This window comes from Canis lupus, chromosome 15 (genome assembly GCF_011100685.1).
Source record: "Canis lupus familiaris isolate Mischka breed German Shepherd chromosome 15, alternate assembly UU_Cfam_GSD_1.0, whole genome shotgun sequence".
Taxonomy (NCBI): domain Eukaryota; kingdom Metazoa; phylum Chordata; class Mammalia; order Carnivora; family Canidae; genus Canis; species Canis lupus.
Genome location: NC_049236.1, coordinates 29380169 through 29408021, shown reverse-complemented (window position 1 = coordinate 29408021; position 27853 = coordinate 29380169). Strand labels below are relative to the sequence as shown.

Here is a 27853-nt window from a genome sequence, read left to right as displayed (position 1 = left end):
CTCCCTCTTTTTGGAATTTGTGTCTACTATTCAATAGTTTTAATTTTTCTGCAGGGAATGGAAACAGTGCCACTGCCTCTCAGTGACTTGAGTATAAAAGAGATTGTTCTTGGACCTTACCACCACTAATCAACCAGTTTATAAAAGACAGAGTTGGGCATTGGTGGGATTGAGAACACATTCTCTCTTTGGATGCAGCCACTGGATAATACTGGTGGAATGTGACTATTGCAGTATTTTTCTTTCTTCTAAGATGGTGGTGGGTGGGGAGAGCTCCTACTCTGAAGCTATTTAAGCAAAGGAAGAAATTTATCAGCAGTGAGATAAGACATCTGCAAAGAAAACATTTATTACTTGATGTTATCTTGGGTAGAAAATAAAAGGCTTCCCCCAAACCCCCCTGCCTGACCCCTTTTAATGGTCTATTTGTCTTGTAAGTTTAGAAAAGGATCAGTCCATCTGTGAGAGCCTGTGACAGAGACTTTGCTGTCTGAAATCCATTCTCCTTTTCCTTCTTTCCCAGCATAAGGCTACACTGTATTGGACAGCCCCTTTTGCAGTTAGGTGAGGCCATGTAACTGAGCTCTGGGCCAAGGGAACTATGAATGCACTGAAAATACCAAAGTTGCTCTTTGTTGCTTTCTCTCCTTTCTGGCTATCCAGGGTCACAGGTCCCAGGGCGTATCTGAAAACCACATACTGTGAAGATGGCAGACCTTCCAAAAGTCTAGGTCCTGAACAGTTCTATGAAGCAGTGCTCCCACCCTATCCCAACAGGAAACACCTGCCTGGGACTCTTATGAAAGAAGTAACTATATTTCTTGATCCTCAAACCATTGAATTTTGGAAGCTTATTTGTTATTATAGTATAATTGAGCTAACTAATATAGGGCTGGTGAAAAGAAGGGACACATCCATGATTATGGGATGATGTCAAAATGTTTGTGAGGTCAGAGAATTCTCTCGGAGGAAACGATGATTGAGTTATTATTATTGTTATTGATATAGTAGTTCTGAAATATTGCTACACACACATAGGACTGGATTGCCCAAACAGATTCATGGGAATCAGAGGTTTTATTGAATATCAATGTTCGCTACGTGATACTGAGGATGAAGGTATTGGAAGACTCAGAAACAGAAGAGGAAGGTCTGGGGCATTATGCTTGGTTTGCAAAGTACTTCCTGCATCAGATATGGCCCCCTGGCCCAGAGCAGAGGAAGTCCCTGAGAGTAAGTCTGGTAGCTTTTCATACCATAGGAAGTGCCACAATTATGAAGCATCTTTAATTCTCTAGAGAACCACATAGCTTACATGACATCCCTCAGGGAGCTATTCCTCCTAGATCCCGGGTCTTATGCATTGTAGATAATCCTTGGCCAGAAGCATTAGGGAAATCTATGGCATATAAAGATATTTCAGAGACAAAGTCTCTTCTTCCTAGTATATATTTATATTTTAAAGATTTTATTTATTTATCCATGAGACACACAGAGAGGGAGAGAGAGAGAGAGAAAGAGAGAAGAAGAGACATAGGCAGAAGGAGAAGGAGGCTCCATGCAAGGAGCCCAATGTGGGACTCCATCCCAGGACCTTAGGGTCACGCCTTGGGCCGAAGGCAAACACTCAACCACTGAGCCACCAGGCATCCCTCCTGATATATATTAATAGTCTCTTACCTAGAAGTCCAAATGACAAGAATTTAAAACCTAGTGGGTTTCCTGCTCCTTTTCTTTTTTTCCCAGTGGCAGAGAAAGAGATAGATCATTTGTATTTTATGAACATTGCCACAGGCTGCTTTGGATAAGGCTGAAAGAAAGAGGATAAGCTCATTTGTGCTCATAACATCCCTGTGTTTATTAAGCTTTCCATTTTGCACTAGGGAAATTGATAAGGATCGGAAACAATGTAGAAACTACTCTGTTCCCATAGCTAGTGAGTAGTCAAGGTGGGACCCCTGCATTAGGGCCTGGATCTGTGACTACCATGTCCAAACTTAGTTCCTCTAAATGGAGCTACTTCCCCAGACAATGAAGTTCTTTGGCCACAATTTGACCACACTTTTCTGAGATCCGCCTACTTCTGATGACTGTGTGCTTGTGACAAAAAGTAGTGTGATGACTAGTAAAACAAACGCAGAATACTTATTATTTTAATCCCTCCTCAAATTTCTAGTCAAATTTCAGTGTGTTCATCTCAACAATTGCCTTTGGGGAGAACAAGAGAAAGACCAAAAATAGGAGGATCCTTTGAAGAGTTTAGAGATTAAAAAGTAATGGAGAACCTCATTTTATTCAGACTCTTAGGAACAACTTTCCAGACTCACCATCTTATTATAACGAATTGAACAATGAATCAAAGGAACAGAGTGTGTTTCCTGATTTATCTGCCAGCTTTAACAATCAAAATGATAGGTGTTGTGTGTATGTGTGTGTATGTGTGTGTGTGTGAACAACATCCAAGTCAATCTTTAAAATCTATGAAAAGCAACAGGAACTACAATAGTCAAGATACATTCCACAAGTATTGAAAATGTATGTAATCCTAGATTAAGGTAGAATAAAAACGCATGTAATTGTCTCCAAATTTTCTATACTGTGAAACTTTTTAGGATAATGATCTGTCTTATTCATTTTTTCATCCCTAATAAATAGGCTCCTATCAGACTTCCAGTTTTTGTAGTGCTGAAATCTTCTTAGCACTCTTGGTGTGTTCATGTGAGTTTTCTCTCTTATAAGCAGCCAAGTGTCTCCTGTGACCACGCACAAAGGAAGTGAAGGAACAATGGTTTAATAAGCTTTTAAGTCACTTTCTTAGCTGGAATTTTTATTCACTTTTCCCCTAATGGCCTGAGTATAAATGAACACCTTGAGTTTCTGAGAATATTACCTTATACACCTTTTTAAACCTAATAATACAATCAATGAAATTTCTTACATTTGTACATAGTACATTACATTATAAATGTGACTTCCTTATGTGATTTCTCCTTTAAATTCTACAACCAACTGAAGTTGGGATATTATTCCTCTTGTAGTTATCAGGAAACCAACGTTTGAACATGCCAGTTGACTCACCTCATGGTTATGCCTCTACCATATGAAGTTCTAGCACTCAAATATAAGTTTTATACATTATTTTAAATAAGCCACACACAAAGACAGATTTATTCTTAAAATTAAAAGTTAACACTTGCTTATTGCGTTGGAAATTATAAAAATATATAATGGAGAGAATTAAAATCATGTATAATCTCATAGTCTAGGGATAACTGTCAGCATCTTGACATGTGTTCTTTCAGTATGTTTTCTAGGCATATGTATATCTTTTTACAGTTAAATATCATACAATACATTCAGCTTGGGGGCTCCTGGGTGGATCAGTCATCAAGCGGGTGCCTTTAGCTGGGGTTATGATCTTGGTGTCTTGGGATTGAGCTCTGCTCAGTGGGGAGTCTGCTTCTCTCTTTCCCTCTCCCCTTGCTCATGTTCTCTCAATCTCAAATAAATAAATAAAATTGTAAAATATGTATGCTCAGTTCGCATTTAGCTTTTTAATTTCTTTATCAGCCCAGTTTGGAACCCTTGACTAAACCTATTTGGGCAATTAAGTTTTATTATTATGGGGCTTAGAATAATAATACCTAGATTATTATACAAAAGAGATGAGCAGGAAGGCTTTGAATTTTAGGGTCAATTGCTATACTCTGTAATGTAGCTTACTATGTGTCAGGCATTATTCCAATCATTTTACATGCATTAATTAACTTAATGCTTACATCAACCCTATAAAGTAGGTAATGTTATTATCACCATTCTGCACAGGCAAAACAGGGACGGATTAGCTAAGTATCTTACCAAATTTCATACAACTAGTGAGTAATAGGGCTGGAAATTGAATCTGAGCTGTCTGAATCCAGAGGTGATATTCTTAATTACTTATACCCACTGCCTCTCATTGTCCTGACTCTCCTCTAGGACAGAGTTCTGAGGAAGTAAATAGTGTATGAATGCCTATTGGGGCCTTAAGTGAGGGATACTGGTGGCCTCACCCAACAGACAGTGTGAAGTTGCTGGCAGATGGGACCTCCTTTAAAGGATCATAGTTAGGGAGCTCAATAAGAGAGACTTGGAAAGACCTGGGAGAGACCTGAGTGCGGAATGGGCTGGCAGCGCTGGGGTGAAATATTCTGCACAGCACATCTGTGAGGTTGGGAGGATATGCTACATATGGGTAGATACCAGACTTCTTTCTAGCCTGGAAAAGGAAGGCTGGCCCACCGCTCACCTCATACCGGATAAGCTCTATGGCTCATGGATGATGGGTAAGGTGCACAGGGTGATAGAAAGGAAAGGAGTCCCAATTTGTGATAATAAACCTTTCATCAGTATGTTAGAGATGAGCTCAAGTCAATTTTTAAAAGAATCATTTTATTTGTTTATTCATGAGAGACACAGAGAGACAGGCAGAGAGATAGGCAGAGGGGGAAGCAGGTTCCCTGCAGGGAGTCTGACGTGGAACCTGATCCCAGGACCCCCGGATCACTCCCTGAGCCAAAGGCTGATGCTCAACCACTGAGCCACCCAGGTACCCTAAGTCAATTCTAATATGAGTTATCAATAAATACAATGGGCACAATCTACTATACTTATGTAACCATTACCTTATCATTGAAAAATTTAGTTAATTGACATAGATAAAGCTGTAATAAATATGTTTGAAATTTCACATTTTCTTTTTTGTTTATTTAAATTCAATTTGCCAACATATAGTATAACATCCAGCGTTCATCACATCATGTGTCCTCCTTAATGCCTGTCACCCAGTTAGCCCATCCCCCAACCTACCTTCCCTTAAACAATCCTCAGTTTGTTTTCCAGAGTTGAGTCTCTCATGACTTGTATTCCTCTCTGATTTTTCCCCATTCAGTTTCCCCTCCTTCCCTTATGGTCCCTTGCACTATTTCTTATATTTCACATAGGAGTGAAACCATATAATTTTCTTTCTTCGATTGACTTTTTTCACCCAGCATAATACCCTCCAATTCCATTCACATAAATGGCAGGTATTCATCCTTTCTGGGGGCTGAGTAATATTCCATTGTGTATATATATATTACAGCTTCTTTATCAATACACCTGTTGAAGGACATTTCGGCTCCTTCCACAGCTTGACTCTTGTGGACATTGCTGCTATGAATCTTGAGGTGCAGGTGCCCCTTCATTTCACTACATCTGTATCTTTGGGGTAAATACCCAGTAGTGCAATTGCTGGGTTGTAGGGTAGCTCTGTGTTTAACTTCTTGAGGAACCTCCACACTGTTTTCCAGAGGGGCTGCACCAGCTTGCATTCCCACCAGAGTGAAAGAGTATACCCCTTTCTCCACAACCTCGCCAACATTTGTTGTTTCCTGACTTGTTAATTTTAGCCATTCTCACTTGTGTAAAGTGGTATATAATTGTAGTTTTGATTTGTATTTCCCTGCTGACAACTGATGTGGAGCATTTCTTCATCTGCTGTTGGCCATTTGTAGATCTTTGAAGAAATGTCTGCTCATGTCTTCTGCCCATTTAACTGGATTGTTTGTTTCTTGGGTGTTGGATTTGATAAGTTCTTTATAGACCTTGGATACTAGCCCTTTATCTGATATGTCATTTGCGAATATCTTCTCCCATTCTGTAGGTTGCCTTTTAGTTTTGTTAACTGTTTCCTTTGCTGTGCAAAAGCTTTTTATCTTGATGAAGACCCAATAGTTCATTTTGCTTTGGTTTTCCCTGCCTTGAGAGATGTGTCTTGCAAGAAGTTGCTGTGGCTGAGGTCAAAAAGGTTGCTACCTGTGTTCTTCTCTAGGATTTTGATGGATCCCTATCTCAGTTAGGTCTTTTGTCCATTTTATCTTTGTATATGGTGTAAGAGAATGGTCTAGTTTCATTCTTCTGCATGGGGCTGTCCAATCTTTCCAATGCCATTTATTGAAGAGACTATCTTTTTTTCCATTGAATATTCTTTTCTGCTTTGTCAAAGACTGTTGTCTGATTGCTGAGGCTAGGATATATATGATATATATGACAACAGTGGTGAGAGTGGGCATCCTGCCATGTTCCACACCTTAGGGGAAAAGCTGTTAGTTTTCCCCCACTGAGAATGATGTTCTCTGTGGGCTTTTCATAGATGGCTTTTATGATATTGAGGTATTTTCCCTCTATCTCTACATTTTGAAGAGTTTTTATCAGGAAATGATACTGTATTTTGTCAAATGCTTTTTCTGCATCATTTGAGAGGATCATATGGTTCTTTGTTCCCTTTTTATTAATGTGATCTATCACATTGATTTTCAAATGTTGAACCACCCTTGCATCCAAAGAATAAATTCCATTTGGTGGTGGTGAATAATTCTTTTAATGGACTGTTGGGTATTATTGGCTAGTACCTTGTTGAGCATTTTGACATTCATATTCATCAGGGATATTGGTCTGTAATTATCCTTTTGATGGGGTCTTTGTCTGGTTTTGGGATCAAAGTAATGTTGGCTTCATAGAATGAGTTTGGAAGTTTTCCATCCATTTCTATCTTTTGAAACTGCTTCAGTAGAATAGGTATTATTTCTTCCTTAAACATTTGGTAGAATTCCCCTGGGAAGCCATCTGGCCCTGGACACTTGTTTCTCGGGAGGTTTTTTGATGACTGCTTCAATTTCCTTGCTGGTTATGAGCCTGTTCAGGTTTTCTATTTCTTTCTGTTTCAGTTTTGGTAGTTTATAAGTTTCCAGGAATGCATCCATTTCTTCCAGCTTGCCTAATTTGTTGGCATATAGTTGCTCATAATACATTCTTAAAATCGTTTATATTTCCTTGGTGTTGGTCATGATCTCTCCTCTTTCATTCATGATTTTATTAATTTTGGTCTTTTTTCTTTTTAATAGTCTCGCTAGGGGGTTTATCTATCTTACTAATTCTTCCAAAGAACCACCTCCTAATTTCATTGATCTGCTCTACTGGTCATCTGGTTTCCATTCCATTGAGTTCTGCTCTAATCTTTATTATTTTTCTTCTTCTGCCTGGTTTAGGCTTTATTTGCTGTTCTTTCTCCAGCTCCTTTAGGTGTAAGGTTAGTTGGTGTCTTGAGATTTTTTTCTAATTTTTTTGAGAGAGGCTTGTATTGAAATGCACTTCCATCTTAGGACCACCTTTGCCATATCCCAAAAGTTTCTAACAGTTGTCCTTTTATTTTTGTTAGTTTGCATGAATCTTTTTAACTCTTCTCTAATTTCCTGGTTGACCCATTAATTCTTTAGTAGGATGCTCTTTAACCTCCAAATATCTGAGTTCCTTCCAAATTTGCTTTTGTGATTGAGTTCTAGTTTCAAAGCATTCTGGTCTGAAAATATACAGGGTATAATCCCAGACTTTTGGTATCAGTTGGGACCTGATTTGTAACCCAGTATGTGGTCTATTCTGGAGAAAGTTCCACGTGCAGTTGAGAAGAATATGTATTCTGTTGTGTTCAGATGGAATGTTCTGTATATATCTATGAAGTCCATCTGGTCCAGTGTCATTCAAAGTCCTTGTTTCTTTGTTGATATTCTGCTTAGATGATCTGTCCATTGATGTAAGTGGGGTATTGAAGTCTCCTACTATTAATGTATCTGTATGTTTCTTTACTTTCGTTATTAATGGGTTGATGTAATTGGCTGCTCCCAAATTTGGAGCATACATATTTATAATTTTTAGATCGTCTTGAATAAACCCTTTAAGTATGATATTGTGTCCCTCTTCATCTCTTATTACAGCCTTTGGTTTGGAATCTAATTTATCTGATATGGGATTACCACCCCAGCTTTCTTTTGAGGTCCATTTGCATGTTAAATGTTTTTTTATCTCTTCCTTTTCAGTCTGAAAATGTCTTTAGGTCTAAAATGAGTCTCTTGTAGACAGAATATAGATAGATGGGTCTTATTTTTTTTATCCAGTCTGATACCCTATGTCTTTTGACTGAAGCATTTAACCCATTCACATTCAGAGTAACTATTGAAAGATACAAATTCAGTGCCATTGTATTACTTGTACAGTCTCTGTTTTTTGCAGATTGTCTCTGTTTGTTTTTTGGCTCCCTCTTCACCTACACAATCCCCCTTAATATTTCTTACAGGGCTGGCTTGGTGGTCATGTATTCTTTCAGTTTCTGTCTGTTCTTGAAGCTCTTTATTTCTCCTTACATTCTGACTGACAGTCTTGCTGGATAAAGTATTCTCGGCTGCATGTTTTTCTCATTTAGTACCCTGAATATATCATGCCAGCCTTTTCTGGCCTGCCAGATCTCAGTGGATAGGTCTGATGTTAATCTAATATTTCTCCTTCTGTATGCTGGAAATCTCTTGTCTCGGGCTGCTTTCAGGATTTTCTCTTTATCTCTGAAATTTGCAAGCTTCACTATTACAAGTGAGGGTATTGATCTATTTTTATTGATTTTAGGAAGGATCTTCTTTACCTCTTGGATATTAATGCCGGTTTGAATATGAATGTCTGTTTCTTTCCCCCAGATAAGGGAAGCTCTCAGCTATGATTTGATGAAATACATATGGCCCTCTCTTTCTCTCTCTCTGCAGCTTCAGGAATTCCAATAATAAGGAGTTTTTTTTTTTAATTTTTTCAAACTATCACTTATCTCTCAGAGCCTCTTCTCATGGGCTGTTAGTTGTTTTTCTCTGTTTTCCTTAGCTTCCTTCCTATGAACTTGTCTTCTATGTCATTTATTCTCTCTTCTGCTTCATTTACCCTAGCTATTAGAGCATCTAGTTTAGACTGCATCTCAGAGTATTTTTAATTTCAGCCTGATTAGATCTCATCTCTGTACCAAGAGATTCTCTGGAGTCTTTTATGCTTTTTTCAAGCCCAACTAGTAGCTTTATAATTATTATCCTAAACTCCATCTCCAACATTTTACTTAAATACATATCCATTAGATCTGTGGCAGGGAGTATTACCTCTTATTCTTTCTTGTGTTGTGAATTCCTCCTTCTAGTCATTTTGTCCAGTGAAGAATGGCTGTATGAGGGAGCACAGTCAAAAGTATTAACCATGATCCAAGCAAAATACACACTAGATAATTCCAAAGAGGTCAGGAATCAGAAAATAAAAGAAAAAAGATATAGGAGAGCAAAAAGAGAGAGAGAGAGAAATGGAGGGAAAAATGGAGGTGGAGGGAAAATAAAACAGTGGATAAAACAGGGTGATTCACTTGGTCCTCAGTGTATTTGGTCTGTGTGTTAAAAAAATATAAAAAAAGCAAAACTTACATATATATACTAAAATAAAATTGAATACAGCGAAAGGAAGCCAAAAATGAAGAATATATCTATAACATGTAATTATAAAATATGAAAGTTAAAAAAGAAAAGACTTAAAAACAAAGAGTTAATAAAAGAAGAAACTAGCCAAAATGAGTAAAAAGAAAAAAAATTGAAAATTTTAAACAGAAAGACAAATGAATCATAAGAAAAAAAATCCTTGAGCTCTATATACTATTTTCCTCTAGCCCTGGACTTTTCCAATCCTGTTTGGTCAGTAAACTTGCCGTTCACCTCTTCTTCCAGCTGGTCTTCTGGAGGAGGGGCCTGCTGTGCTGATTCTCAAGTGTCTGTGCCTGGGCATAGTTGCACTACCCCTTGCTGGGGGCTGGGCTCATGTTAGCTGTTTGCTGTGTGAGGCTTTTGTTCCCTGAAGGCTTTTTGCACCTCCTCAGAGCATGAAAATAAAAATGGCTGTGCCCAACTCTCTACCCTGGAGCTGAGATCAAGGTATGTACCAAACAGCACAGACTCCTATGGTGCCCGCCCACTCAGATCTTCCCCAGGGGCAGGTAGAAGGACACTGATTTGTGATGTTTGTAGGGTTCTGGCACAGAGAGCTTTTGCCCCCCCCCCCCCTTGTGTGTATACCCACTCAGCCTCTCCCAGAGGAAGGTGGAGAATTGCTGCCTTCCAGTTCTTTGCAGGGACCCAGTAGGAAGAACAGTCATCCGATCTGGCCACTGTTGCCAGTTTCTGACACAGCAAGCTGAGCCTTCTTCCAGGCCCACTGACCTAAACCTGTTTCTCCACTCCAATGCTTGGGAATTCTGTCAGGCTCAGGCACCCCTGTTCTTTCTGTGCATCCAGGAATATTGAGACCCCCTGTCCCACCTGTGACTCTGCCCTGCTTCACCACTGAGCACTTTTGGGGCAGGGAAGTCTCTCACAGGAGCAGATTTCTACGGGCCCTTATCTGAGCTCCAGGGCTGTATCACTTTCCTATAGTTGGCTTACAGCAGCTCCCTTCCCTCACTGTTTATCTATGTATCCCCTCTGTTTCTCTTTTTCACACTCCTACCTTGTGAAAAATGGTCACTTTTCTGTTTGTAGAGGTCCAGTTATTCTTTCCTTACATATCAGGTTGAATTCACAGGTGTTTCGGGATGGTTTGATAGATAAGTAGCTAAATTAAGAAGACCAGATGAAGGGAGGACCTTACTCTTCCACCATCTTGCCTCGATCCGAAATTTCACATTTTAGAGCAAGAATTTTATATAATGATTATGATTTCTCAGTCATATCAAATAGAGGTCTGATATTCAGGATCTCTTTTGTTTCCCAATTACAGGAGTTTCCTCTGTCTTCCTTTTCCATCCCATGCTTAATAGTCTAGATCAGAGGTTGAAAATTTTGACCTGTGGGTCAAATCCGGCCCACTGCTTGTATTTGTAAATAAAGTTTTATTCAAATGCAGCCATGCTCATTTGGTTATGTACTATAAACATTGCTTTCATGCTATAATGGCAGAGTTGAGTGGTATAACAGAGACTATATATGTCCCACAAAACCTAAAATTTCATTATATAGCCTTTTACAAGAAAAGTTTGTGATTCTTGGTGTAGATGACCTTTTGGTTCCTCTACAGTACAGAGAATTTGACTGTATGCTTCTAGAGTCCAGGACATTTTCCTTAGGAAATTGCTCTAGAACCAATGCCAATATCTCTTTTTGTCTTGATCTTGAATCTCTACAGTTTGTTTAAAAAAAAAAAAAAAAAGGACCATGAATACCTGGGTGGCTCAGTAGTTGAATGTCAGCCATTGGCTTAGGTCATGATCCTAGGGTCCTGGGGATGGAGTCCTGCACCTGGGTCCCCGTGTGGAGCCTTCTCCCTCTGCCTGTGTCTCTGCCTCTCTGTGTGTCTCTCATTAATAAATAAATAAGATCTTTAAAAAAAAATGACCTAAAGTGTTTTGAGTGTAAACATTTCCAAAACACTTAACATGGGTTTGGACTGAAACCATGACTTACATTGAAAGAGTTCTCTGTATAGGAAAGATGGCAATGAAGTCCACAACAGAAGGATATGGTACTGAATTTTATTCTATCAGTTTTTAAGATATGAGGTAAAAAAAGAAAAGAAAAGTTGGGAGAGAAACCACCTGAGAAATCTTCCAGCTCTACCTCTGCAACATTTAAAGTCTGAAAGTTGGCTAATGCTTAGTATTTCTTACCTTGAGGCTGTAGATACCTGCTGTTTGATTTAAGGCATTAGAAAAACGATCAGCTTGCTCTGGATAAAATTGCTGCAGAATAAGCAGCCTTGTAAGCCTAGCACTTCTGTGTTTTCAATGTATTATTCACCCTTTTAGTTTCTTTCCACTCTCTGGTAGCTTTGTAGGGTTTCACAGCATCTATTCCTAGCCTATGATATTAATGATGCCAATAGGCAAGCCTCATACAGCTGTTTTATGAAAGCTTTACTGGAGCAATCTTTATATAACTGTCTTGAGTTTCTTGGGGTTTTTTTTGGCCCTTTTCCCCTTTTGCCCTGTAGAAGCTACAATTTGCCATTTCTTGCTGCTACTTACATTTTATCCCCTGCTGATGCTCTGAATTTAGGTGGTTATTAAGTTACCATTTTATTCCTCTAGGACAACCCTATCTCCATACACTTCAGCAACCTGCCATTCACAAATCAGAAACTATAGCAGAAATCAAGCAATTCCCATGTTGTCATTTCGGACATATGGAGTGCTGTCAATGAATTGAGCTCCTACAAAACAGAAGGCTCCTACCCTCTACAAGCTTACAGTATTGGTCTTCAAAGATATATAAGCTCCTAGGGAAGACAGTCCAGCTAAAATTAGTGAAGGCAGTGATATTAACAGGTTCTAAAAACAGAGTCCAAAAATTCTTAGTGAAGAGCAATTGAAAAATTAATTCATCAGCTTTAAAGCCATGGCCTAGATCTCTCATTTGTTCTATTAGAACGTTCCACATAGCTTGAAGTTCTTTAGAGTTCACAGAGTCTGATAATTTGTCATTAAGCTATATTTCTCCTGGCCTTTGGCAAGAGAGAACCTAGTATGCCACACTTTTCTCTGAAGAGGGGGTGCTTCTCAGTTGATGCTGGCATCTCTGAGCTCAGAGAAGGGGTCCCATGGGCTGTAAGCCAGACTTCTGAGGAGGGCATGCCAGTCAAATGGAGCTGATATTAATGGAGTTGGTTCTGTGAGTGCTGGGGAAACTGAAAACTGGATTCACCTGCTGTTTTAGAAAAGAACTGCCACTGCCAGGGTGAAGATGCCTTGCTGATATGATGCTCACAGGAAACACAGCAGTCAGGAAACCCACCAGAAACCAGCAAAGAATAGGAAAAAGTAAGTCTTTTCCTCTGCCCTAACCTGGAAGGCTCCTTCTAGCTATCCTCATCATCAGAGCTTAGCAGGGAGCAATTCGTGTACAAGAAAAGTGGTTTGCAGAACCCCATTACAAAAGGGGGAGAAGGTGGTTTGGAGGTGAGATAGTGCTGTAATAAGTGGCATAATTATTTCCCCCATAAAGCTCTGTTCTGTCTTCATTGATTCTATTGAAATGGTGCTGGGTATTAAAAAGTGCACAATATTTCTCAGCTGTGCTGTGAACCATTTAGACTATCCAAGAGTGAAACAGAAAGAGAAAGAAAAAGAAGAAAGGTTTTAAGGAGGGAGCTGTAGATAATATGCTAGACACAGACTTCATTTTCAGTTCGAGACATTATTATTGGCCAATTAGTCATGTTCTCAATTTGTAGGGAATAGAAAAAAAAAAAAAAGAAGGAAAAAGCGAGTAGAAAGAGACATAATAATTTCACAGAGAAGTTGTCCCCACCTTCCAAGTATCCTACAATTTCTCTATACTATTCATCTTGATCCTCTCATATTCTGTAATGCTTTGGGTGGTACATGACACATAAAATACCTAAAATAAGCTGAGCGCCTTCAATTAAGAAAGGCATGGTGAGCATATGCTTGCAATTCTCCTCCATGCATGGAAGCCTCAACATGGTTTCTGTTTGTTTTACTGACTAAATGCTATACAGTTGGCTGTCATCTGGTATGTCAGCTGGTATAGCACACAAATGGTTTTACTTCCTCATTTCCCACTGGCAGTATTTGTAATGGCATGATTATGTGTCCAGAATTCAAACTAAGAAAAAAAAGAAAAAAAAATCATGAGCTGAGTGCTATAGCCTTAGACTTTGTTTCATTTAGAAGGTAAATAGTTTCACCAGTGAACACTGTTTGCTACAGATAATAATGAAGAGACCCTTGCATACTATATTAAGGGTGAAAATAAAGAGGAGCAAGGTATAATCAATCCAATAGACCAAACATCTTTAAACCCTGTGAAATACATGATCTCAAATATTTAAAGGAAACAATTGTACGTTAAGAAAATAGGATGGGGGTGCCTGAGTGGCCCAGGCAGTTAAGCGGATGTCTGCTTTCGTCTCAGGTCATGATCCCCAGCTCCTGGGATCAAGCCCCGTATCGGGCTTCCTGCTCAGTAGGGAGTCTGCTTCTCTCTCTCTCTCTCTCTGCCCCTTTCCACTGCTCATTATCTCTCTCTCATATCAATAAAATCTTAAGAAAAAGAAAACAGAAGGAATAAACCAAATAAAAGTTACAGAACACTAGATTTGTCAGCATTAAAGTGTGAGGGGATTGCATTCTTGTTTTAATTATGATTTTTAGAAAATAATACTGCACTTTTGTGACAGCATAATGTCCTTTGAGATATGGACAGTAGGAACTAATTCTTAAATATATTTTTCTTCAAGAATTTTTCTCTTTTATTTCAACCAGCAGTTTATTCAGATTATTGTCATTTTATTTTTTCATACCCTTGGAATGAAATTGGCTATACTATACATCCTTAAGAACTTCAAGGAAGATACAATTGTGAATCTTACCTATGTATACTTTGGATAAAATATATAAATAGGCCCAGAGTTCAGGTTCTTTTCTAAAATGGGGATAAGAATAAGCTTAGGATGGTTAACTACTTCAACACCCTGACTTGCCCATATGTGCACCAAAATATTAGCTACTATTAGTATTACTAGCTAAGATTTTGTGATTATAATCCTAAATTTATCACTATTAGAATTATAGTTAATAATATCAAGCACTGTTATGATTATTTTATTAGCTATGTTTGTTATTTCTCTATAGTCTAATTTATACTTGTAGACTAAAGGCTTCACTTTCCTTGCCCATGTGTCTTGCCTGAAGGAGCAGCAAGCTGGAGAAAATAAAACTCTATTAAAGGAAGTGAGCAGGAGGCTATTCCACAGCTGCTCCATATAATGCCAATGAATCAGTGGGCAACATTCTCTTTAGTTTGATTTTACTTGCTAGGGTGATGCTTACTGGGGGCAAATTTAGTTTGCATGAAGGATGTGACACCTTGGTGATCAAGAAGGCATTTCAAATTCAAATTGACATCGTCTAGCAGCACCAATACTAATGAAACAACCATTTGCATTTCTACATACTAACAATGGTATGGGAAATAAATTAAAAATTATACTTGATCTGTATGACCCTTGTAGAATATTTCTAATCTATTGTTAGATCAACCCTCAAGAATTTGAACTTGCAGCACTGAAGATAAAGGAGAGATTTCTAATTTAGTCCTATTAACTACCGAGGATACTGCAGAGCTTATGGGATTTCTGTGAATGACGTGAGCAGGCTTTCATCACCTCTACATTTGGGGCATATATTGGAAAAAACAGAATTTGGAGACACATATGGCAGGGCTACAAGGTGGAAATAATTTGGAAAAGTTTCCTAAGGTTTTGGCTAAATTAGTTAAACCAATTGGTAATCTCTTCCCTGAAATGTCAAATAACTGTGACATGTTAAAATGATGTGCTTGGTTTTAACCACTTGTGGGTGAAATTCCAGGACTCTAGCATCTGCTCATGATCCAAAACTGTGACTAATGTCTGCTGTTAGTATTGTTGGGGAAGGATGTCATTCTGTGGGCATCTTTTCTTAGTAATTAAAGAATGTCTTCAAACTCACTGTCCATGAGGGGTAATTTTCTTCCCAAGTCTATTTCTCTACTTCGAGAAACACCTAATTTATAATCATTGCATGGTAGTGAAGCCAGTTATTCTATAACCCCAGCAGTTGCATCTAACAGAGTAAATTATCCCTCCAAAAGGGAAGACTCAGGTGTTTTATGCTTGTAGGTTTAATAAATATGATGCAGGTTAATGAGTGACTCAATTGTAATGATAATTAATGTAAACGAGGTAATCTTATTCAAGATGATCTAACATAAATTGAACTTACCACTTCTTTCCATCCCTAATGACTTTTTAATTAAAGCGTGGTAGAGAGAAGTTAAGATGTCTCTACCACCCAAGTCATTTTGTGGGACGCCACATGGAAAAGAACTTCTGGGAGCCAAAGGTGACCAAGAATTGGCCAAAATAGCAGCTCTTCGTTCTATAACCGCAAGGACCTAAGGCTGCCAACAACCATGAAAGAAGCAGATCTTTCCCAGTCTCCAAATGAGAATATGGCTATGGCTAACACATTGCAATCATATAAAACCTTGAGCCAGGGAAGCCATGTTTAAACTCCCAATCCATAGAAGCATGTGGGTGTTGTTTTAAGCCACTAAACATATATTATTATATAGCAAAAGAAAATTAATACAATAGGTGACTATTATCAAAAGCTAAATTACTGCCCCAGCTTTCTTATAAACCTGACTATAAACTTGGTCCTACTCTAATTTTTCTCTACTCCGCAGTCACTGTTCTGTCTAAACCACAAATCTGATGATGTCACGCTCTTGCTTAAATCTCTCCAGTACTGTACATACCTTCTGAAGTCCCTTCACCATCTGTTTCTTATGTAGCTCTCTCCTGACTACTTCTGTTCACTTTGCCCCCATCTCACATAAGATTTTACTCCACACAAGACTTTACTCCTTGCACATGATCCATTTATCCCATATTTGCCTTTCAGTTCTCAATTTTGGTATGGTTTCCTAAACTTAGGTCATAAGCTTCTACCTGCCACTGTAAAACAGAATACTTAACTCAAATATTAAATTTATCAAAGTGAATTATAATTCAGTATTGGCTTATCTATTTCTCCGATTGATTAAGCACTTCTGGGGAGAGAAGCCACAACCTATTCATCAAAAATTTCCACTACACAATGACTAGCGTGTAGCATGAAGTCAGTAATTATCCCGTGAATGAAGGTTACATACATTTCTAAACTGAAAAGGAGTGTGACACAAATCTCTACTTAACCGATTTACTTTGCATCACTCATTTTATAGTTATGACCACTATCTTCTGTCTTTGGTTTGTCTTTGATTAGTCTAAAGTCAGCCTGGCTCCTAAATTTGCCAGATTTCAAGACCTATCATTATAGATATTTGTTTAAAATGCAAAGGTTTGTTTCTATCTGATACCGACTATGTGAAACTCTATAGAAAAAGACCTAGGAATCTATGATTTAACCAGTACTCTTTCAACTCTTATGATTTAACAAGTTTGGAAACATGGGTTTAAAATGATTACATGTTACTGACTATTGCATGTCTGAGTCCCACCTATTGGCCTTGGTCTGCCTATGGAGCCAATTACATTGAGCCACGTTAATTACCTACTAATGCTAGGCTTATTCAGAACTGAGTTCCCATCACTTTACTACCTCTTGGGCCCACTACTTCACCAGTTTAGAGGTGGACATTACTTGGTGTTGACTCATTCTTTTCTCCTTCCTTCTAATTTACACCAGAATTAAACCTTAACTCAATGTAGCCCCTTACTTCCCAGAATGCAATTTTGTAATTTAGTTTCTACCCAGGTGTTCCTGAGTCACAAAACAGCAATTTCTGTGGGAATGCAGATGTTGTAACTATATAAAAACATTCACCACATTTTAAGTAAATACAAGATTTTTTTTAAACTTTCAATTATCATCTCTTCTCAAGGGATTTAAATGCAAAAAGTAAAATAGAAACAGCTAAATATTTCCTATGTTTCTATGAAACATGACAATAAGTTCCTTAAGAGCCAGAAATTTTATTTTATTATCATTTCCTATATACTACACTACTACTTACTACTTTATTCCAGCTCCAGCATTAACTATGTTGGGTGGGCAGCAGGGGGGCTACATATCCAATGTAGATCTCAAGTTTTTGGGCAGTTTCAGATCCTAATTCTATTCATTACTAACTGGACCATTCTGGGGGCAAGTGATTTAAATGCCCTGCACTTTGACTCTCTCTTCTGAACAAATGGGGATAATAATAGGGTCATGTGAAGAAGATAGGATTCAATATAAATAAATTGCTTAGGGAAGTATCTGGCACAGGCAAATGTTCTGTTAGTACTGAATTTAAAATGCAAGTGAAGTGATGCTAGTCAATTTTGTCAGGGATTTTAAACCTGGTCACACAATAGCTTAAAAATGATGTAGAATTATTACTGGGAATATAACATTAACTCATAATGGGGAATTCAAAAGTGGAGTTGGGTCAATACCAGCTACAGTTTTTTTCAAAGAACAGGTTCCTCTTCTCTCGTTTCTCTTGGTTCTACCTCTTTTTGTATGTAGGTTTAAGGATGGCTCCCATCATAATTAAAAGATGGTTACCAGAAAAACAAGGGAACTTTTCTCCATATTCACTTCAGTGGAAGAGAGAATGGCATCCCATCTCTCTTATTTAAGGACTAAAGAGAATTTTCTCACAAAACTTGAGTATTCCTCATCCCTGAAGTGGGCCATTCCAGAAGATTATTGATAGGAGGGATAATATTTCCCTTAAGCAATCAGATGTGTGAGGTCGATTGTAAAATGCACTGTTACTGCATCAGGGTAGAGGAATAAGTTAACTACAGTGTATACTACACAGGATTATTTTTCAATTGCAAAAAGAAGATGGATTAGATGATTGGTAATACTTTTTTAAAAAAAGATTTTATTTATTTATTTATTTATTTATTTATTTATTTATTTATTTTATTTGACAGAGAGAGAGAGAGAGAGAGAGAGAGAGAGAGAACGAGTAGGGGGTAGAGGCAGAGGGAGAAATACATTCACTACTGAGCGTGGAGCCCAATGCAGGCTTGATCCTAGGACTCTGAGATCATGACCTGAGGCAAAGGCAGCTGCTTAACCAACTGAGCTATTCAGGTGCCTGGTAATATCCTTTCTACCTCTAATATTCTGTGGTTTTCTATCAGAGAACTCATGTTCTTTTAACCATTTTGATGCTTCAGAATAATTAGGAAAATGACTACATGTAGTTAATAAAACATGAAAATATTATATATAGTAATATTTGTGCTTTTTAGTAACACGTTATATAACAATTACTGTACCTTTGAAGTAGTGGTAAAAGTAAATAAAAATTTAAGATCTCTATTGTGATTTAAAACATTACTAATGCTACTGTGAATTTTTGCCTATATCATAATTTCAGAGAATTGCAAATTTCAGTTAGAATTTAATGTCAATAAAGATTAATTATTTTCCTCACCTTAGTTCACAAACCTTCTATCCATGGTCCTTTTGCGACTTCATGGACACCAGATTAAGAACCTCTGTTATAAAGCATTATTTTAGGAAATCAAGAAAAGTTAATGATATAAAGAATCATAAACTTGGAGGTTCAACTGCAATTCTCTTATAGCATTAACTACAATTTTCCTATAATCTGATTATGAGAGTATGTGATGTATTTCATAACTATATTGTGAATTCCTTAAAGAAGAGAGCCATATCATCTACATCTTTGATTACTTATAGCACTAATCTTAAAACCAACTGAAAAAAAGATCACTTTGGGATATTAAGAAAAATACAGATACTCCCCGTCTACCCCAGACCCTTCAAATCAGAATGTCCTCATAGAGATCTGTGAATCTGTATTTCTAATGACTTCTGAGACTATTTTGATGCAGTTGGCTTCACCAAGTAGATGATTCACATTAGGGAACTACTGTTATTTAATACCGGGCATAATGCCTTGCACAAATTACATCCTCAGTAAATGGTTTGGGATTCGAATAAAAGAAACCAGGATATGTAATAAAAGTTCACATTTAGAAAGCACCTGAAAGAACAAACACAAAAAAACAAAAACCTTTCACTGAACTATGACATAAAAATGACAACAAGAGCAATATAACATTCCTGTTATTATCATTTTAAAGATTGAGTTTATTCAATGATTTATGAATTAGGCAGCATCCCATCAAGCAATAGAAAGGAGCAACATCAGTGCATTACCTCAGTACTGCTGATCAGGTAATTCTGGGTACACTGGTTAAAGGTTATATTCCTGAGGGTAGGAGTGTGGGGTGTGATTGTACTTAGGTATTAAGTCTTGGTTGCTGATGTGGGGTTTAGCATCAGTGACTGTATATTGGACCTGCTGTTTCCTTTTTTATCAGAAGTCATTTTAGTCATTTGTGGACAAGATATCCAGTAAGATTCTCAAGGAAAATTTATCTTCTTAGGGAAGATTCTTGGGAAAAAATTATCTTTTTACTTAGTATTTCTGGTGCGGTAGGCACAGACAGCATGGCACAGACTGTTCCCTTGGGAATAGACTTGCTTGCTCCAGCTGCTGCAAGGGCTATTTCAGGGTTTTCCTCTGCAGGAGAAAATCACCTTGCTGTAAGCAAGTCACCTTGCTGAGGTCATGCCCTTCTAGAGTGTCTTACCTCCAGTGACTGAAATGGTAGTATAAAGGCCAGGCACTTCTGTCCAATTGGGGACAATTCTGATGGGCTGAGACTTTGTCACAGTTGACCCCTCCCTCTGCCCAATACAATTCCTTCCATTCTCCCAAAGATGTTGGTCCCTACTAAATATCCAGTGGGTCAAGCCTTTATTACATGGTTTGATTGCTTGATTTCCTATAGCACGTGTATTTTAAGGTGACAATGTGATTTGTCCTGACACTTGTGTTCAGTGTTCATTGGAGGTGGGCTTCATACACTCCTCTGGTGCCTTCTCTGTGACAGTGTCATAGAAGGACTTTCCTGCAATGTTCCATGACTCCATGCTGAAATCATGTTATTAGCTAGTTCATAGAAAAGTGATGGATGTGGACTGCTTGGAATTTGGATTCTATTTTGAATGAAACCTGACTTACAATCATTCCTGTTATTTTTTCAGTAACAAAATTAAGTTTGAAGACATAGTTCATGGCTCTTATATAAGATTTCTTAATATAAATTGCTCCTAGAATTCAGTGCTAGAGAAATTTTAATTCCTCAGATGAAGAACTATGATTCTATTTACTATACTATAAAAAGTCAGGTAGCTTTGACTTGAATAGAATGGACTAAAGGTGGTGAGAGACAAGAGATAGACCTACTGTTTAGTAACTTATGTCAGTTGCATTAGAAATGTCACTGCATCTGGTGACCTAGAGCAGTCAATCAAATATAATTATTCCAACCCTGGCACTGAACCATGACTAGCAGACCATTTGGATCCAAATTTTAGATATATTCAGCCCCAAAACCATAGTGTTTTTTTCTAGAATGTAAGAATAAATTTGCTAAGAAGATTCCCCAAAGAAACTATGGGTCCACTATATGCGGATTTATTTATTTATTTTAAGATTTCATTTATTTATTCATGAAAGACACACAGAGAAAGGCAGAGAAATAGGCAGTTGGAGAGGCAGGTTCCCTGCGGGGAGCCTGATGCAGGACTCTATCCCAGGGCCCCGGGATCACAACCTGAGCCAGAGGCAGACGCTCAACCACAGACGCTCAACCATATAGGTGTCCCTATATGCAGATTTATTTAAAAAATAACCAATGTTCATATATTACAAATTAACTATTGCTAAGATACATCCATGTACATATAATATATATATATATACACACACATATGCACACATGATATGACAATTAATAAGAATGCTCTTAATTAACCACAAATCCTTCACAAATGGATTGGAAAACTCTTCTTACTGTTGATGGCTAGAGCCAATGACAATGTTTACTCTTCCCTTTTATTCTGCACCATTTGCTTTTGCCTGTTAATTACGGGATATACTGTTTCTCCTTGGTTGAATTCAGGAGGTCTTTAAATTCCTTTGCATTTCCTCATGGTTTATTTGCTCAAGACTATGCCAAAGCAATTTTACTATTCCTGTTGCCTTCTCTCTTTTTGAACTCTGTACATGTTGCATTACTTTAATCTGTGTATTTTGCCTTTGCTCCTTTTTTTGGTTTGTTTAAACTCAGAGTTACAATTTCACATTTTGTTTCCCTTCAAATTAGTCTGAGGTACACCAGTCCTTTAATAAACTGCATTTATGGAGATACAACAAAAAGATCTCAACCTAGTTGGTCACTTCCATTCAGAGTCTTCCTTGACACCCAAAGTACAGGTTAGGGTTCCTTGATCACAAACAACAAGTTTGGCTAATATAAGCACATCAGAAATTATGGGATGACTATTAAGATTCTCAGGACTGATCATTAGGGAAAATGTATTGGATGCTAGGGAATCAGTAAGTTTGGCAATAATCTTGTAGCAGGAATCATTTGCTGTGGGTGCCTTAGTGAGAATGAACAATGAATTCCAATTGTTTCTTCTTTATTTGTATACTCAAGATGCTCTGGGAAAGGGCGGCTTATTAGCTAAGCTAAGGTAATACACACATGCTCTGAATTAATTGGGTTATGGAAAGAAAGAACTTGAACATTTTTATTTTTGAATATGAATCAAGCATTTACCAGTTTACCAATCTCAATGGAAAGATAATTCTCCTGAAGGAAACCCAGGAAGCTTTAGGAAAAGAGACTGAAGTGAGAGTGTTCAAATACACAAATGCCCACTATATTGTTGCTTCTAACAGTTCCCATGATAATCTATGTTTCTCTTTTCAACGCACTTGCCGTGTTTCTTGCCTATCCTCTATATACTTACTGGATTCTAAATTTTGGGAGGGTAGAGACCATGCTTGACTTGTTTATTATATCATGCATCTTCTGGACTTTGCATGGGATTTGATACATATAATAAATGCTGGATAAACAAAAAGATATATTCTGACAAACTTGATTAGCATTGTTGTATTGCCAGTCCCTCACTACATGTTAGTGGCAATGGCAAAAATGCTACCTCAAATATGCTTAATCAATAAAAATTTATTGAGTCATAGCGAAAAGACTAAGAAGCAGGGCAGTTAAGGACAGGTTTCATCATCAAGGACAGATTTCTTTTTCTCAGCCCAGCCTTGTTTATGGTCAACATTTCATCAATAATGATTCCGCATTAGTCCTAACACGGTTGCCAATAGCTACCAGAACTGTGGACATCCCTTTTTTTTATTTTTTATTTTTTATTTTTTAATATTCTGCAGGCAAGAGACCAGTTTGGATCCCAACCCCCTGGAATAGAGTTGAGGAGAATGACTCCTTTATATGCCAGGTTTAATCACATGCCTACTCCTGAGCTAACTCCTTTGCCCAGTAGGAGGCAATGAGTTTATTTTTTAAGCCTGAAACTAGGATTGGAATCCATTTTACTGCATCTACTTCACTTCCTTAAATAATTTGGGAGGTGACAGGAAGGGAAGGTTTCTGGTGAGACTACCACAAAATGTCTGTATCACCAGTCAAGCTTTATGGGCAGTAATAGCTATAAACTGATCTCTTTTGGGTACAACCCCATCCTATAGACTATGATGTCATTCTCTTTTAGGATCCCAGAAAGGGTTATGAATCTTGCTTCTGTGGTTGAAGTGGAAAACAAAACAGAAATACCTCTGTATAGTCAAGAAGACTTTTACTTTGGAAAAATATATTTTTGTAGTTATTTCCTATTTTCCCCTTTCATTCCTTCTTCTTTGTCATGTCTGGCTGATGGAAACGGCACGTAAGACTCTGCTCCCATCAAAGGTTGTCCAGAGACAGAAAGTCTCTTAGTTTTAGTCCTTTGTAAAATCCTATATGCCCTTCCTTAATTCCCATAACTATAATTTGGTTTTGCTGACACCATGAAGAGTGATGTACTAAGCCAAGGAAAAGAAAGAGAAGGCTGAAATAGCTTTCTGTCTAATCCTCAGAAGCCTTTATGTATTCCTATTCAAGTACAAAAAAAAATACAGAGGTAAGCTTTCTGGAGGATGTTCCAGTAGCTGCATTTATCAAAGTACCATACAATGACTTGGTCTTCTTGGTCTTTCAAGGGAGTTAATAGAGTGCTGCATTTAACTAATTTACGATCTTACTCTTCACGTGTTAGCATTTTATCTATTATCTATTATGTGTTATTAACAAGCTCCTGTTTTCAAAACATTAAGCTAGGCACTTGCCCATCACTGGTAAAGCATTTGCTCCTTTCTATTCTCTGAGAATGTCTAGGAAGTATTCTTATAAAGGCATCATGTGTAACAGGTACATTATATTAGTATGAATTACCCTAATTAAATATAAGGTACTCGAGAGCCTAAGCCATGACCAAAATAAGATATTGTAAATACCTTTCATGGTTTAGCGTGAGTGAAATGCCATCATACGCAAGCCCATCATTCTTAGAATCCTCCAGTTGTACAGAATGAAAATTTACGGGAAGATAAATTATTTTTTTTACCTTCTTTCTGTTGTCCGCATCTAGTATAACATCTTGCCATAACCTTAAAGATGTTTTAACTAATGACCCATTGTTAAAGGACTCTCAAAGTAGTTTTATCCTAGAATTGATATTTTACCAAATCTAATTCAGTTGCAAAGGTTAGAGTGAATTTTACCTTGCTACTTACTCAGACATCTATTTTAACATTTAAATAATTAAAGTTTGAAGCCATGTCAGAACTTTAAAATAGTCAATAAAAATCAGAATGTAGCTCATGGCAAGCAGAGTGCTGGATTTTGGGTCTGGGAGAAACTAAGAATTCATCCAAAATCAGTGACATTTTAGCCTTAAGATGGAGATTTTCTGAGTATAAACAAGTATTTTCCACATGCAAACAATGTTCAACATCTGTTTTCGGGCTTTAATTTTTCTTTTGCCTTCTCGATTTCTTTCTCTCTCCCCGCCCTCCCCTTTCCCCCCCTAAAAATCAATGATCCCTAAGGATTTGTCAATGGAGTTCTCTCTACCCTTAGGCAAGAAGTCTTTAATCAGATTTGCTTTTTCACCATGCATACTTATTTTTCCATAGAGGCAGCAAGATTTCTCCAACAGTTGTCAGCTGGCATAGAGAGATTGTGATCACATGCAAGAAGTCTATGAACACTCAGAAATCAGAGAGTTTTGTGCTGGACAAACAATTACATGCAGGGGATGAGAGGGAAATGCTTCTTAAGGCAATAAAATGTCTTTGCAGTTAGCTCGCTTCATTATATATTTAAAAACATATCATGAACACTGATGTCCTCTGAGTGAAAATATCCTGTGAATTCTGAGGGATGTCTTCTATCTTTATTATGGCTTACTGGAAACATTTCAAAAGGTTTATCTGTAACAATACTAGTAAGTAAGGTGCAACTTAAGATAATATCCTTGAGAAATGATAAGAGATTGACCATTATATTCCACTTTCTGCCAAATGTTTTTTATTTTCTTTCAATTTCTTTGTAATTTTCCTGTTATTTCTTGATATTAGTTTTATAGGGCTTTTTATCACCTTCTCTCATAATGCTGTTGTTTGTGGTTGCCCATAAAAATTGGGCATGGTATCAGTTTTCCCTACTCAGAATTGTATTTTGTATGGAGACTGAGTACACCACACATATATTGAGAGAGTATGAAAGATCTGTAACACACTTAATGAGACTTTTTGGTTAAAACTGGGCAGGCACTCAAGCTAATCTGGAAAATATGGAATGGCTTGAGTAAAGAGATGGATGATGGCTTTGGGTTTTACTGTAATTAGGAGGTGGGGCTGGGGTGAGGGTTCCTGTGCATGGTTCCAAGTTTGTATGGTTTGAACATACCATTGACACCAACAGAAGGAAGACCTGGGCATTTTTATTGGCTTGCCTAAATGAAGTGCAAGAGGAGAAGGGGTAAGTGTGGGCCTGAAATCTTCCAGTGTTCAAACATAAAAAATAGAGGGAGATTCTTTATTACCATTGTTCTAAATGAACGTCTTTTGCACAGTGAAGTAAACAATCAACAGAACTAAAAGATAACCTATGGAAAGGGAAAAGATATTTGCAAATGACATATGTGAGAAAGGGTTAGTATCCAAATATATAAATAACCTATAAAACAAATGAATGACTAAAAAATGGGCAGAAGACATGAATATACATTTTTCTAAAGAAGACACAGAGAGATGACCGACAGACAAATGAAAAGATGCTCAACATCACTGATCATCAGGGGAATACAAATCAAAACTACAATGAGATGTTACCTCACACCTGTTAAAATAGCTAAAATTAATAACACAAGAAGCAACAAGTGTTGGTGAGGATGTGGTGAAAAGGGAACCCTCTAACTGTTGGTGGGAATGCAAACTGGTTGTGGCCCTCTGGAAAACAATATGGAGGTTCCTTAAAAATAGAACCACTCTACAATCCAGCAATTGTACTGCTAGGTATTTACCCAAAGAATACACAAATATGAATTCAAAGGATTACATGTACCTGTATATTTATTGCAGCATTATCTATAATATCCAAATCATGGAAACAACCCAAGTATCTACTAACTGATAAATGGATAAAGAAGATGTGGTATATATATATATATATATATAAAATATTATTCAGCCATGAAAGGAAAGAAATTTTACCATTTATAATGACGAGGATGTAGCCAGAGTGTGCAATGCTAAGCAAAATAAGTCAGAGAAGATAGATACCATATGATTTCACTCATATGTGGAATTTAAGAAACAAAACAAATGAGTTAAGGGAGACTAAAAGAGGGACAGAAAGGCAAACCAAGAAACAGATTTTTAACTGTAGAGAACAAATTGATGGTTACCAGATGGAGATGGATGGGGGGATGGGTGAAATAGGTGATGGAGATTAAGGAGGGCACTTCATGAGGACCAGGTGTTGAATCACTATACTGTACACTAATATTACACTATATTGAAACTAATATTACACTATATGTTAGCTAGCTGAAATTTAACAAAAACTTAAAAAAATTTAAGAGGTTAAAAATCAAATGAAATGTACTAGAGGAATTTTGTTTGGATTTTTAAAAACATTTGACAATTTCAGACTTATAGAAAGGCTGACTGACAGGAAGACCAGGCTCTATTTCACATTGCTCTCCTCAACTCTTTCTTTAGGAGTCCTCGGATAAAGTGGTGCATGAGAATCGGAGCTGGTACACCTTGCTCTGTCATTCCTCCATCTATTGTCTACCTCTCTAGCTCTTCTTCTGTTCCACTGACACTTGCTGCCTTCTTTCCTACAGTGGCTCCCTATATTGCTAACCTTGGTGTTACCAATCTCCCCCAAATCCCTGACATCAATGACCTTTTGGCAAGAAAGCTCCTTCTGCTTCTTAAGGCTTCCTCTCTTTATTTAGAGGGCTTCTCCATTGGCAGAATGATTGAGTCTCTAGTTATACTTTTATTCTCCCTTGCACTTGAGCCCTCATCCTTCTTATTTGGGTTGTAGGGTAGAGGAAGTGTTAGGGGCAGGTTCTGAATCAGGTCATAGCTATGTATTACCTCATAATGGACATGGAATCACTTTTCCTTGGTTTTTCATTCATTGCCGCCTAGTCTCATCTATATTGCCAGATTTCATTCTGGTATTTTATTCTTTTCCAAGCTTTGCTTTTTTTTCTCCTTCCAAATCAGCTTCCATTAGGGTTCCCAGTCCACTGGATAGTCTACCTACCTATACCTTATTTATGGGCTGTGTTCAGGTTTCTCACCCATAGGATCTCTGGGTCCCAGGCAAGTCAACAATGTGGCTGAACATTTATTTTCATATCCCTGATCATTCTGGGGACATGAAAAGGAGATAACGTGAAAATAGACTAAGAGGTGGAAAAATCAGCAAGAGTGTGGTATTAGAGAAGTCAAATGACATAAAACAAGTGTTTGTGAGGATATGGAGAAAAAGCAACCCTCATACACTGTTGGTGGGAATGCAAACTGGTGCAGCTACTGTGGAAAGCAGTATGGAGGCTGCTCAGAAAGTTAAAAATAGAACTACAATATGATCCAGTAACTGCACTAATGGGTATTTACCAAAAAAATGCAAAAACACAATTTGAATGATATATGCATCCCTATGAGGTCATTGAATGACTCATCAAATCATATTTTCTTATTGTCAGAAAGAACATTCAGGACAGTGTGCCAAAAGCAGTAATGCATTTTTTGGTTAATCATGTGAAAGATACTCTTCGGAGTGAGTTAGTAGGACAGCTGTATAAGTCATCCTTATTGGATGATCTTCTGACTGAATCCGAGGACAAGGCACAGTGCAGGAAGGAAGCAGCTGACATGCTAAAGGCATTACAAGGAGCCAGTGAAATAATTGCTGAAATCCGAGAGACTCCTCTTTAGTGAAG

General features: G+C 37.6%; 2 long non-coding RNA genes across 2 annotated transcripts in view; both read left to right on the top strand.

The window, feature by feature from the left end:
* The window catches only part of LOC111098894, a 101026-nt gene that overhangs the window by 27077 nt on the left and 46096 nt on the right, over positions 1-27853 (top strand). The gene's annotated exons all lie outside the window — the stretch shown is intronic.
* LOC119869348 lies at positions 516-24650 on the top strand. The gene is made up of 4 exons (XR_005369945.1): positions 516-564; positions 664-808; positions 12570-12673; positions 24522-24650. It is a non-coding gene; the product is annotated as an uncharacterized LOC119869348 (long non-coding RNA).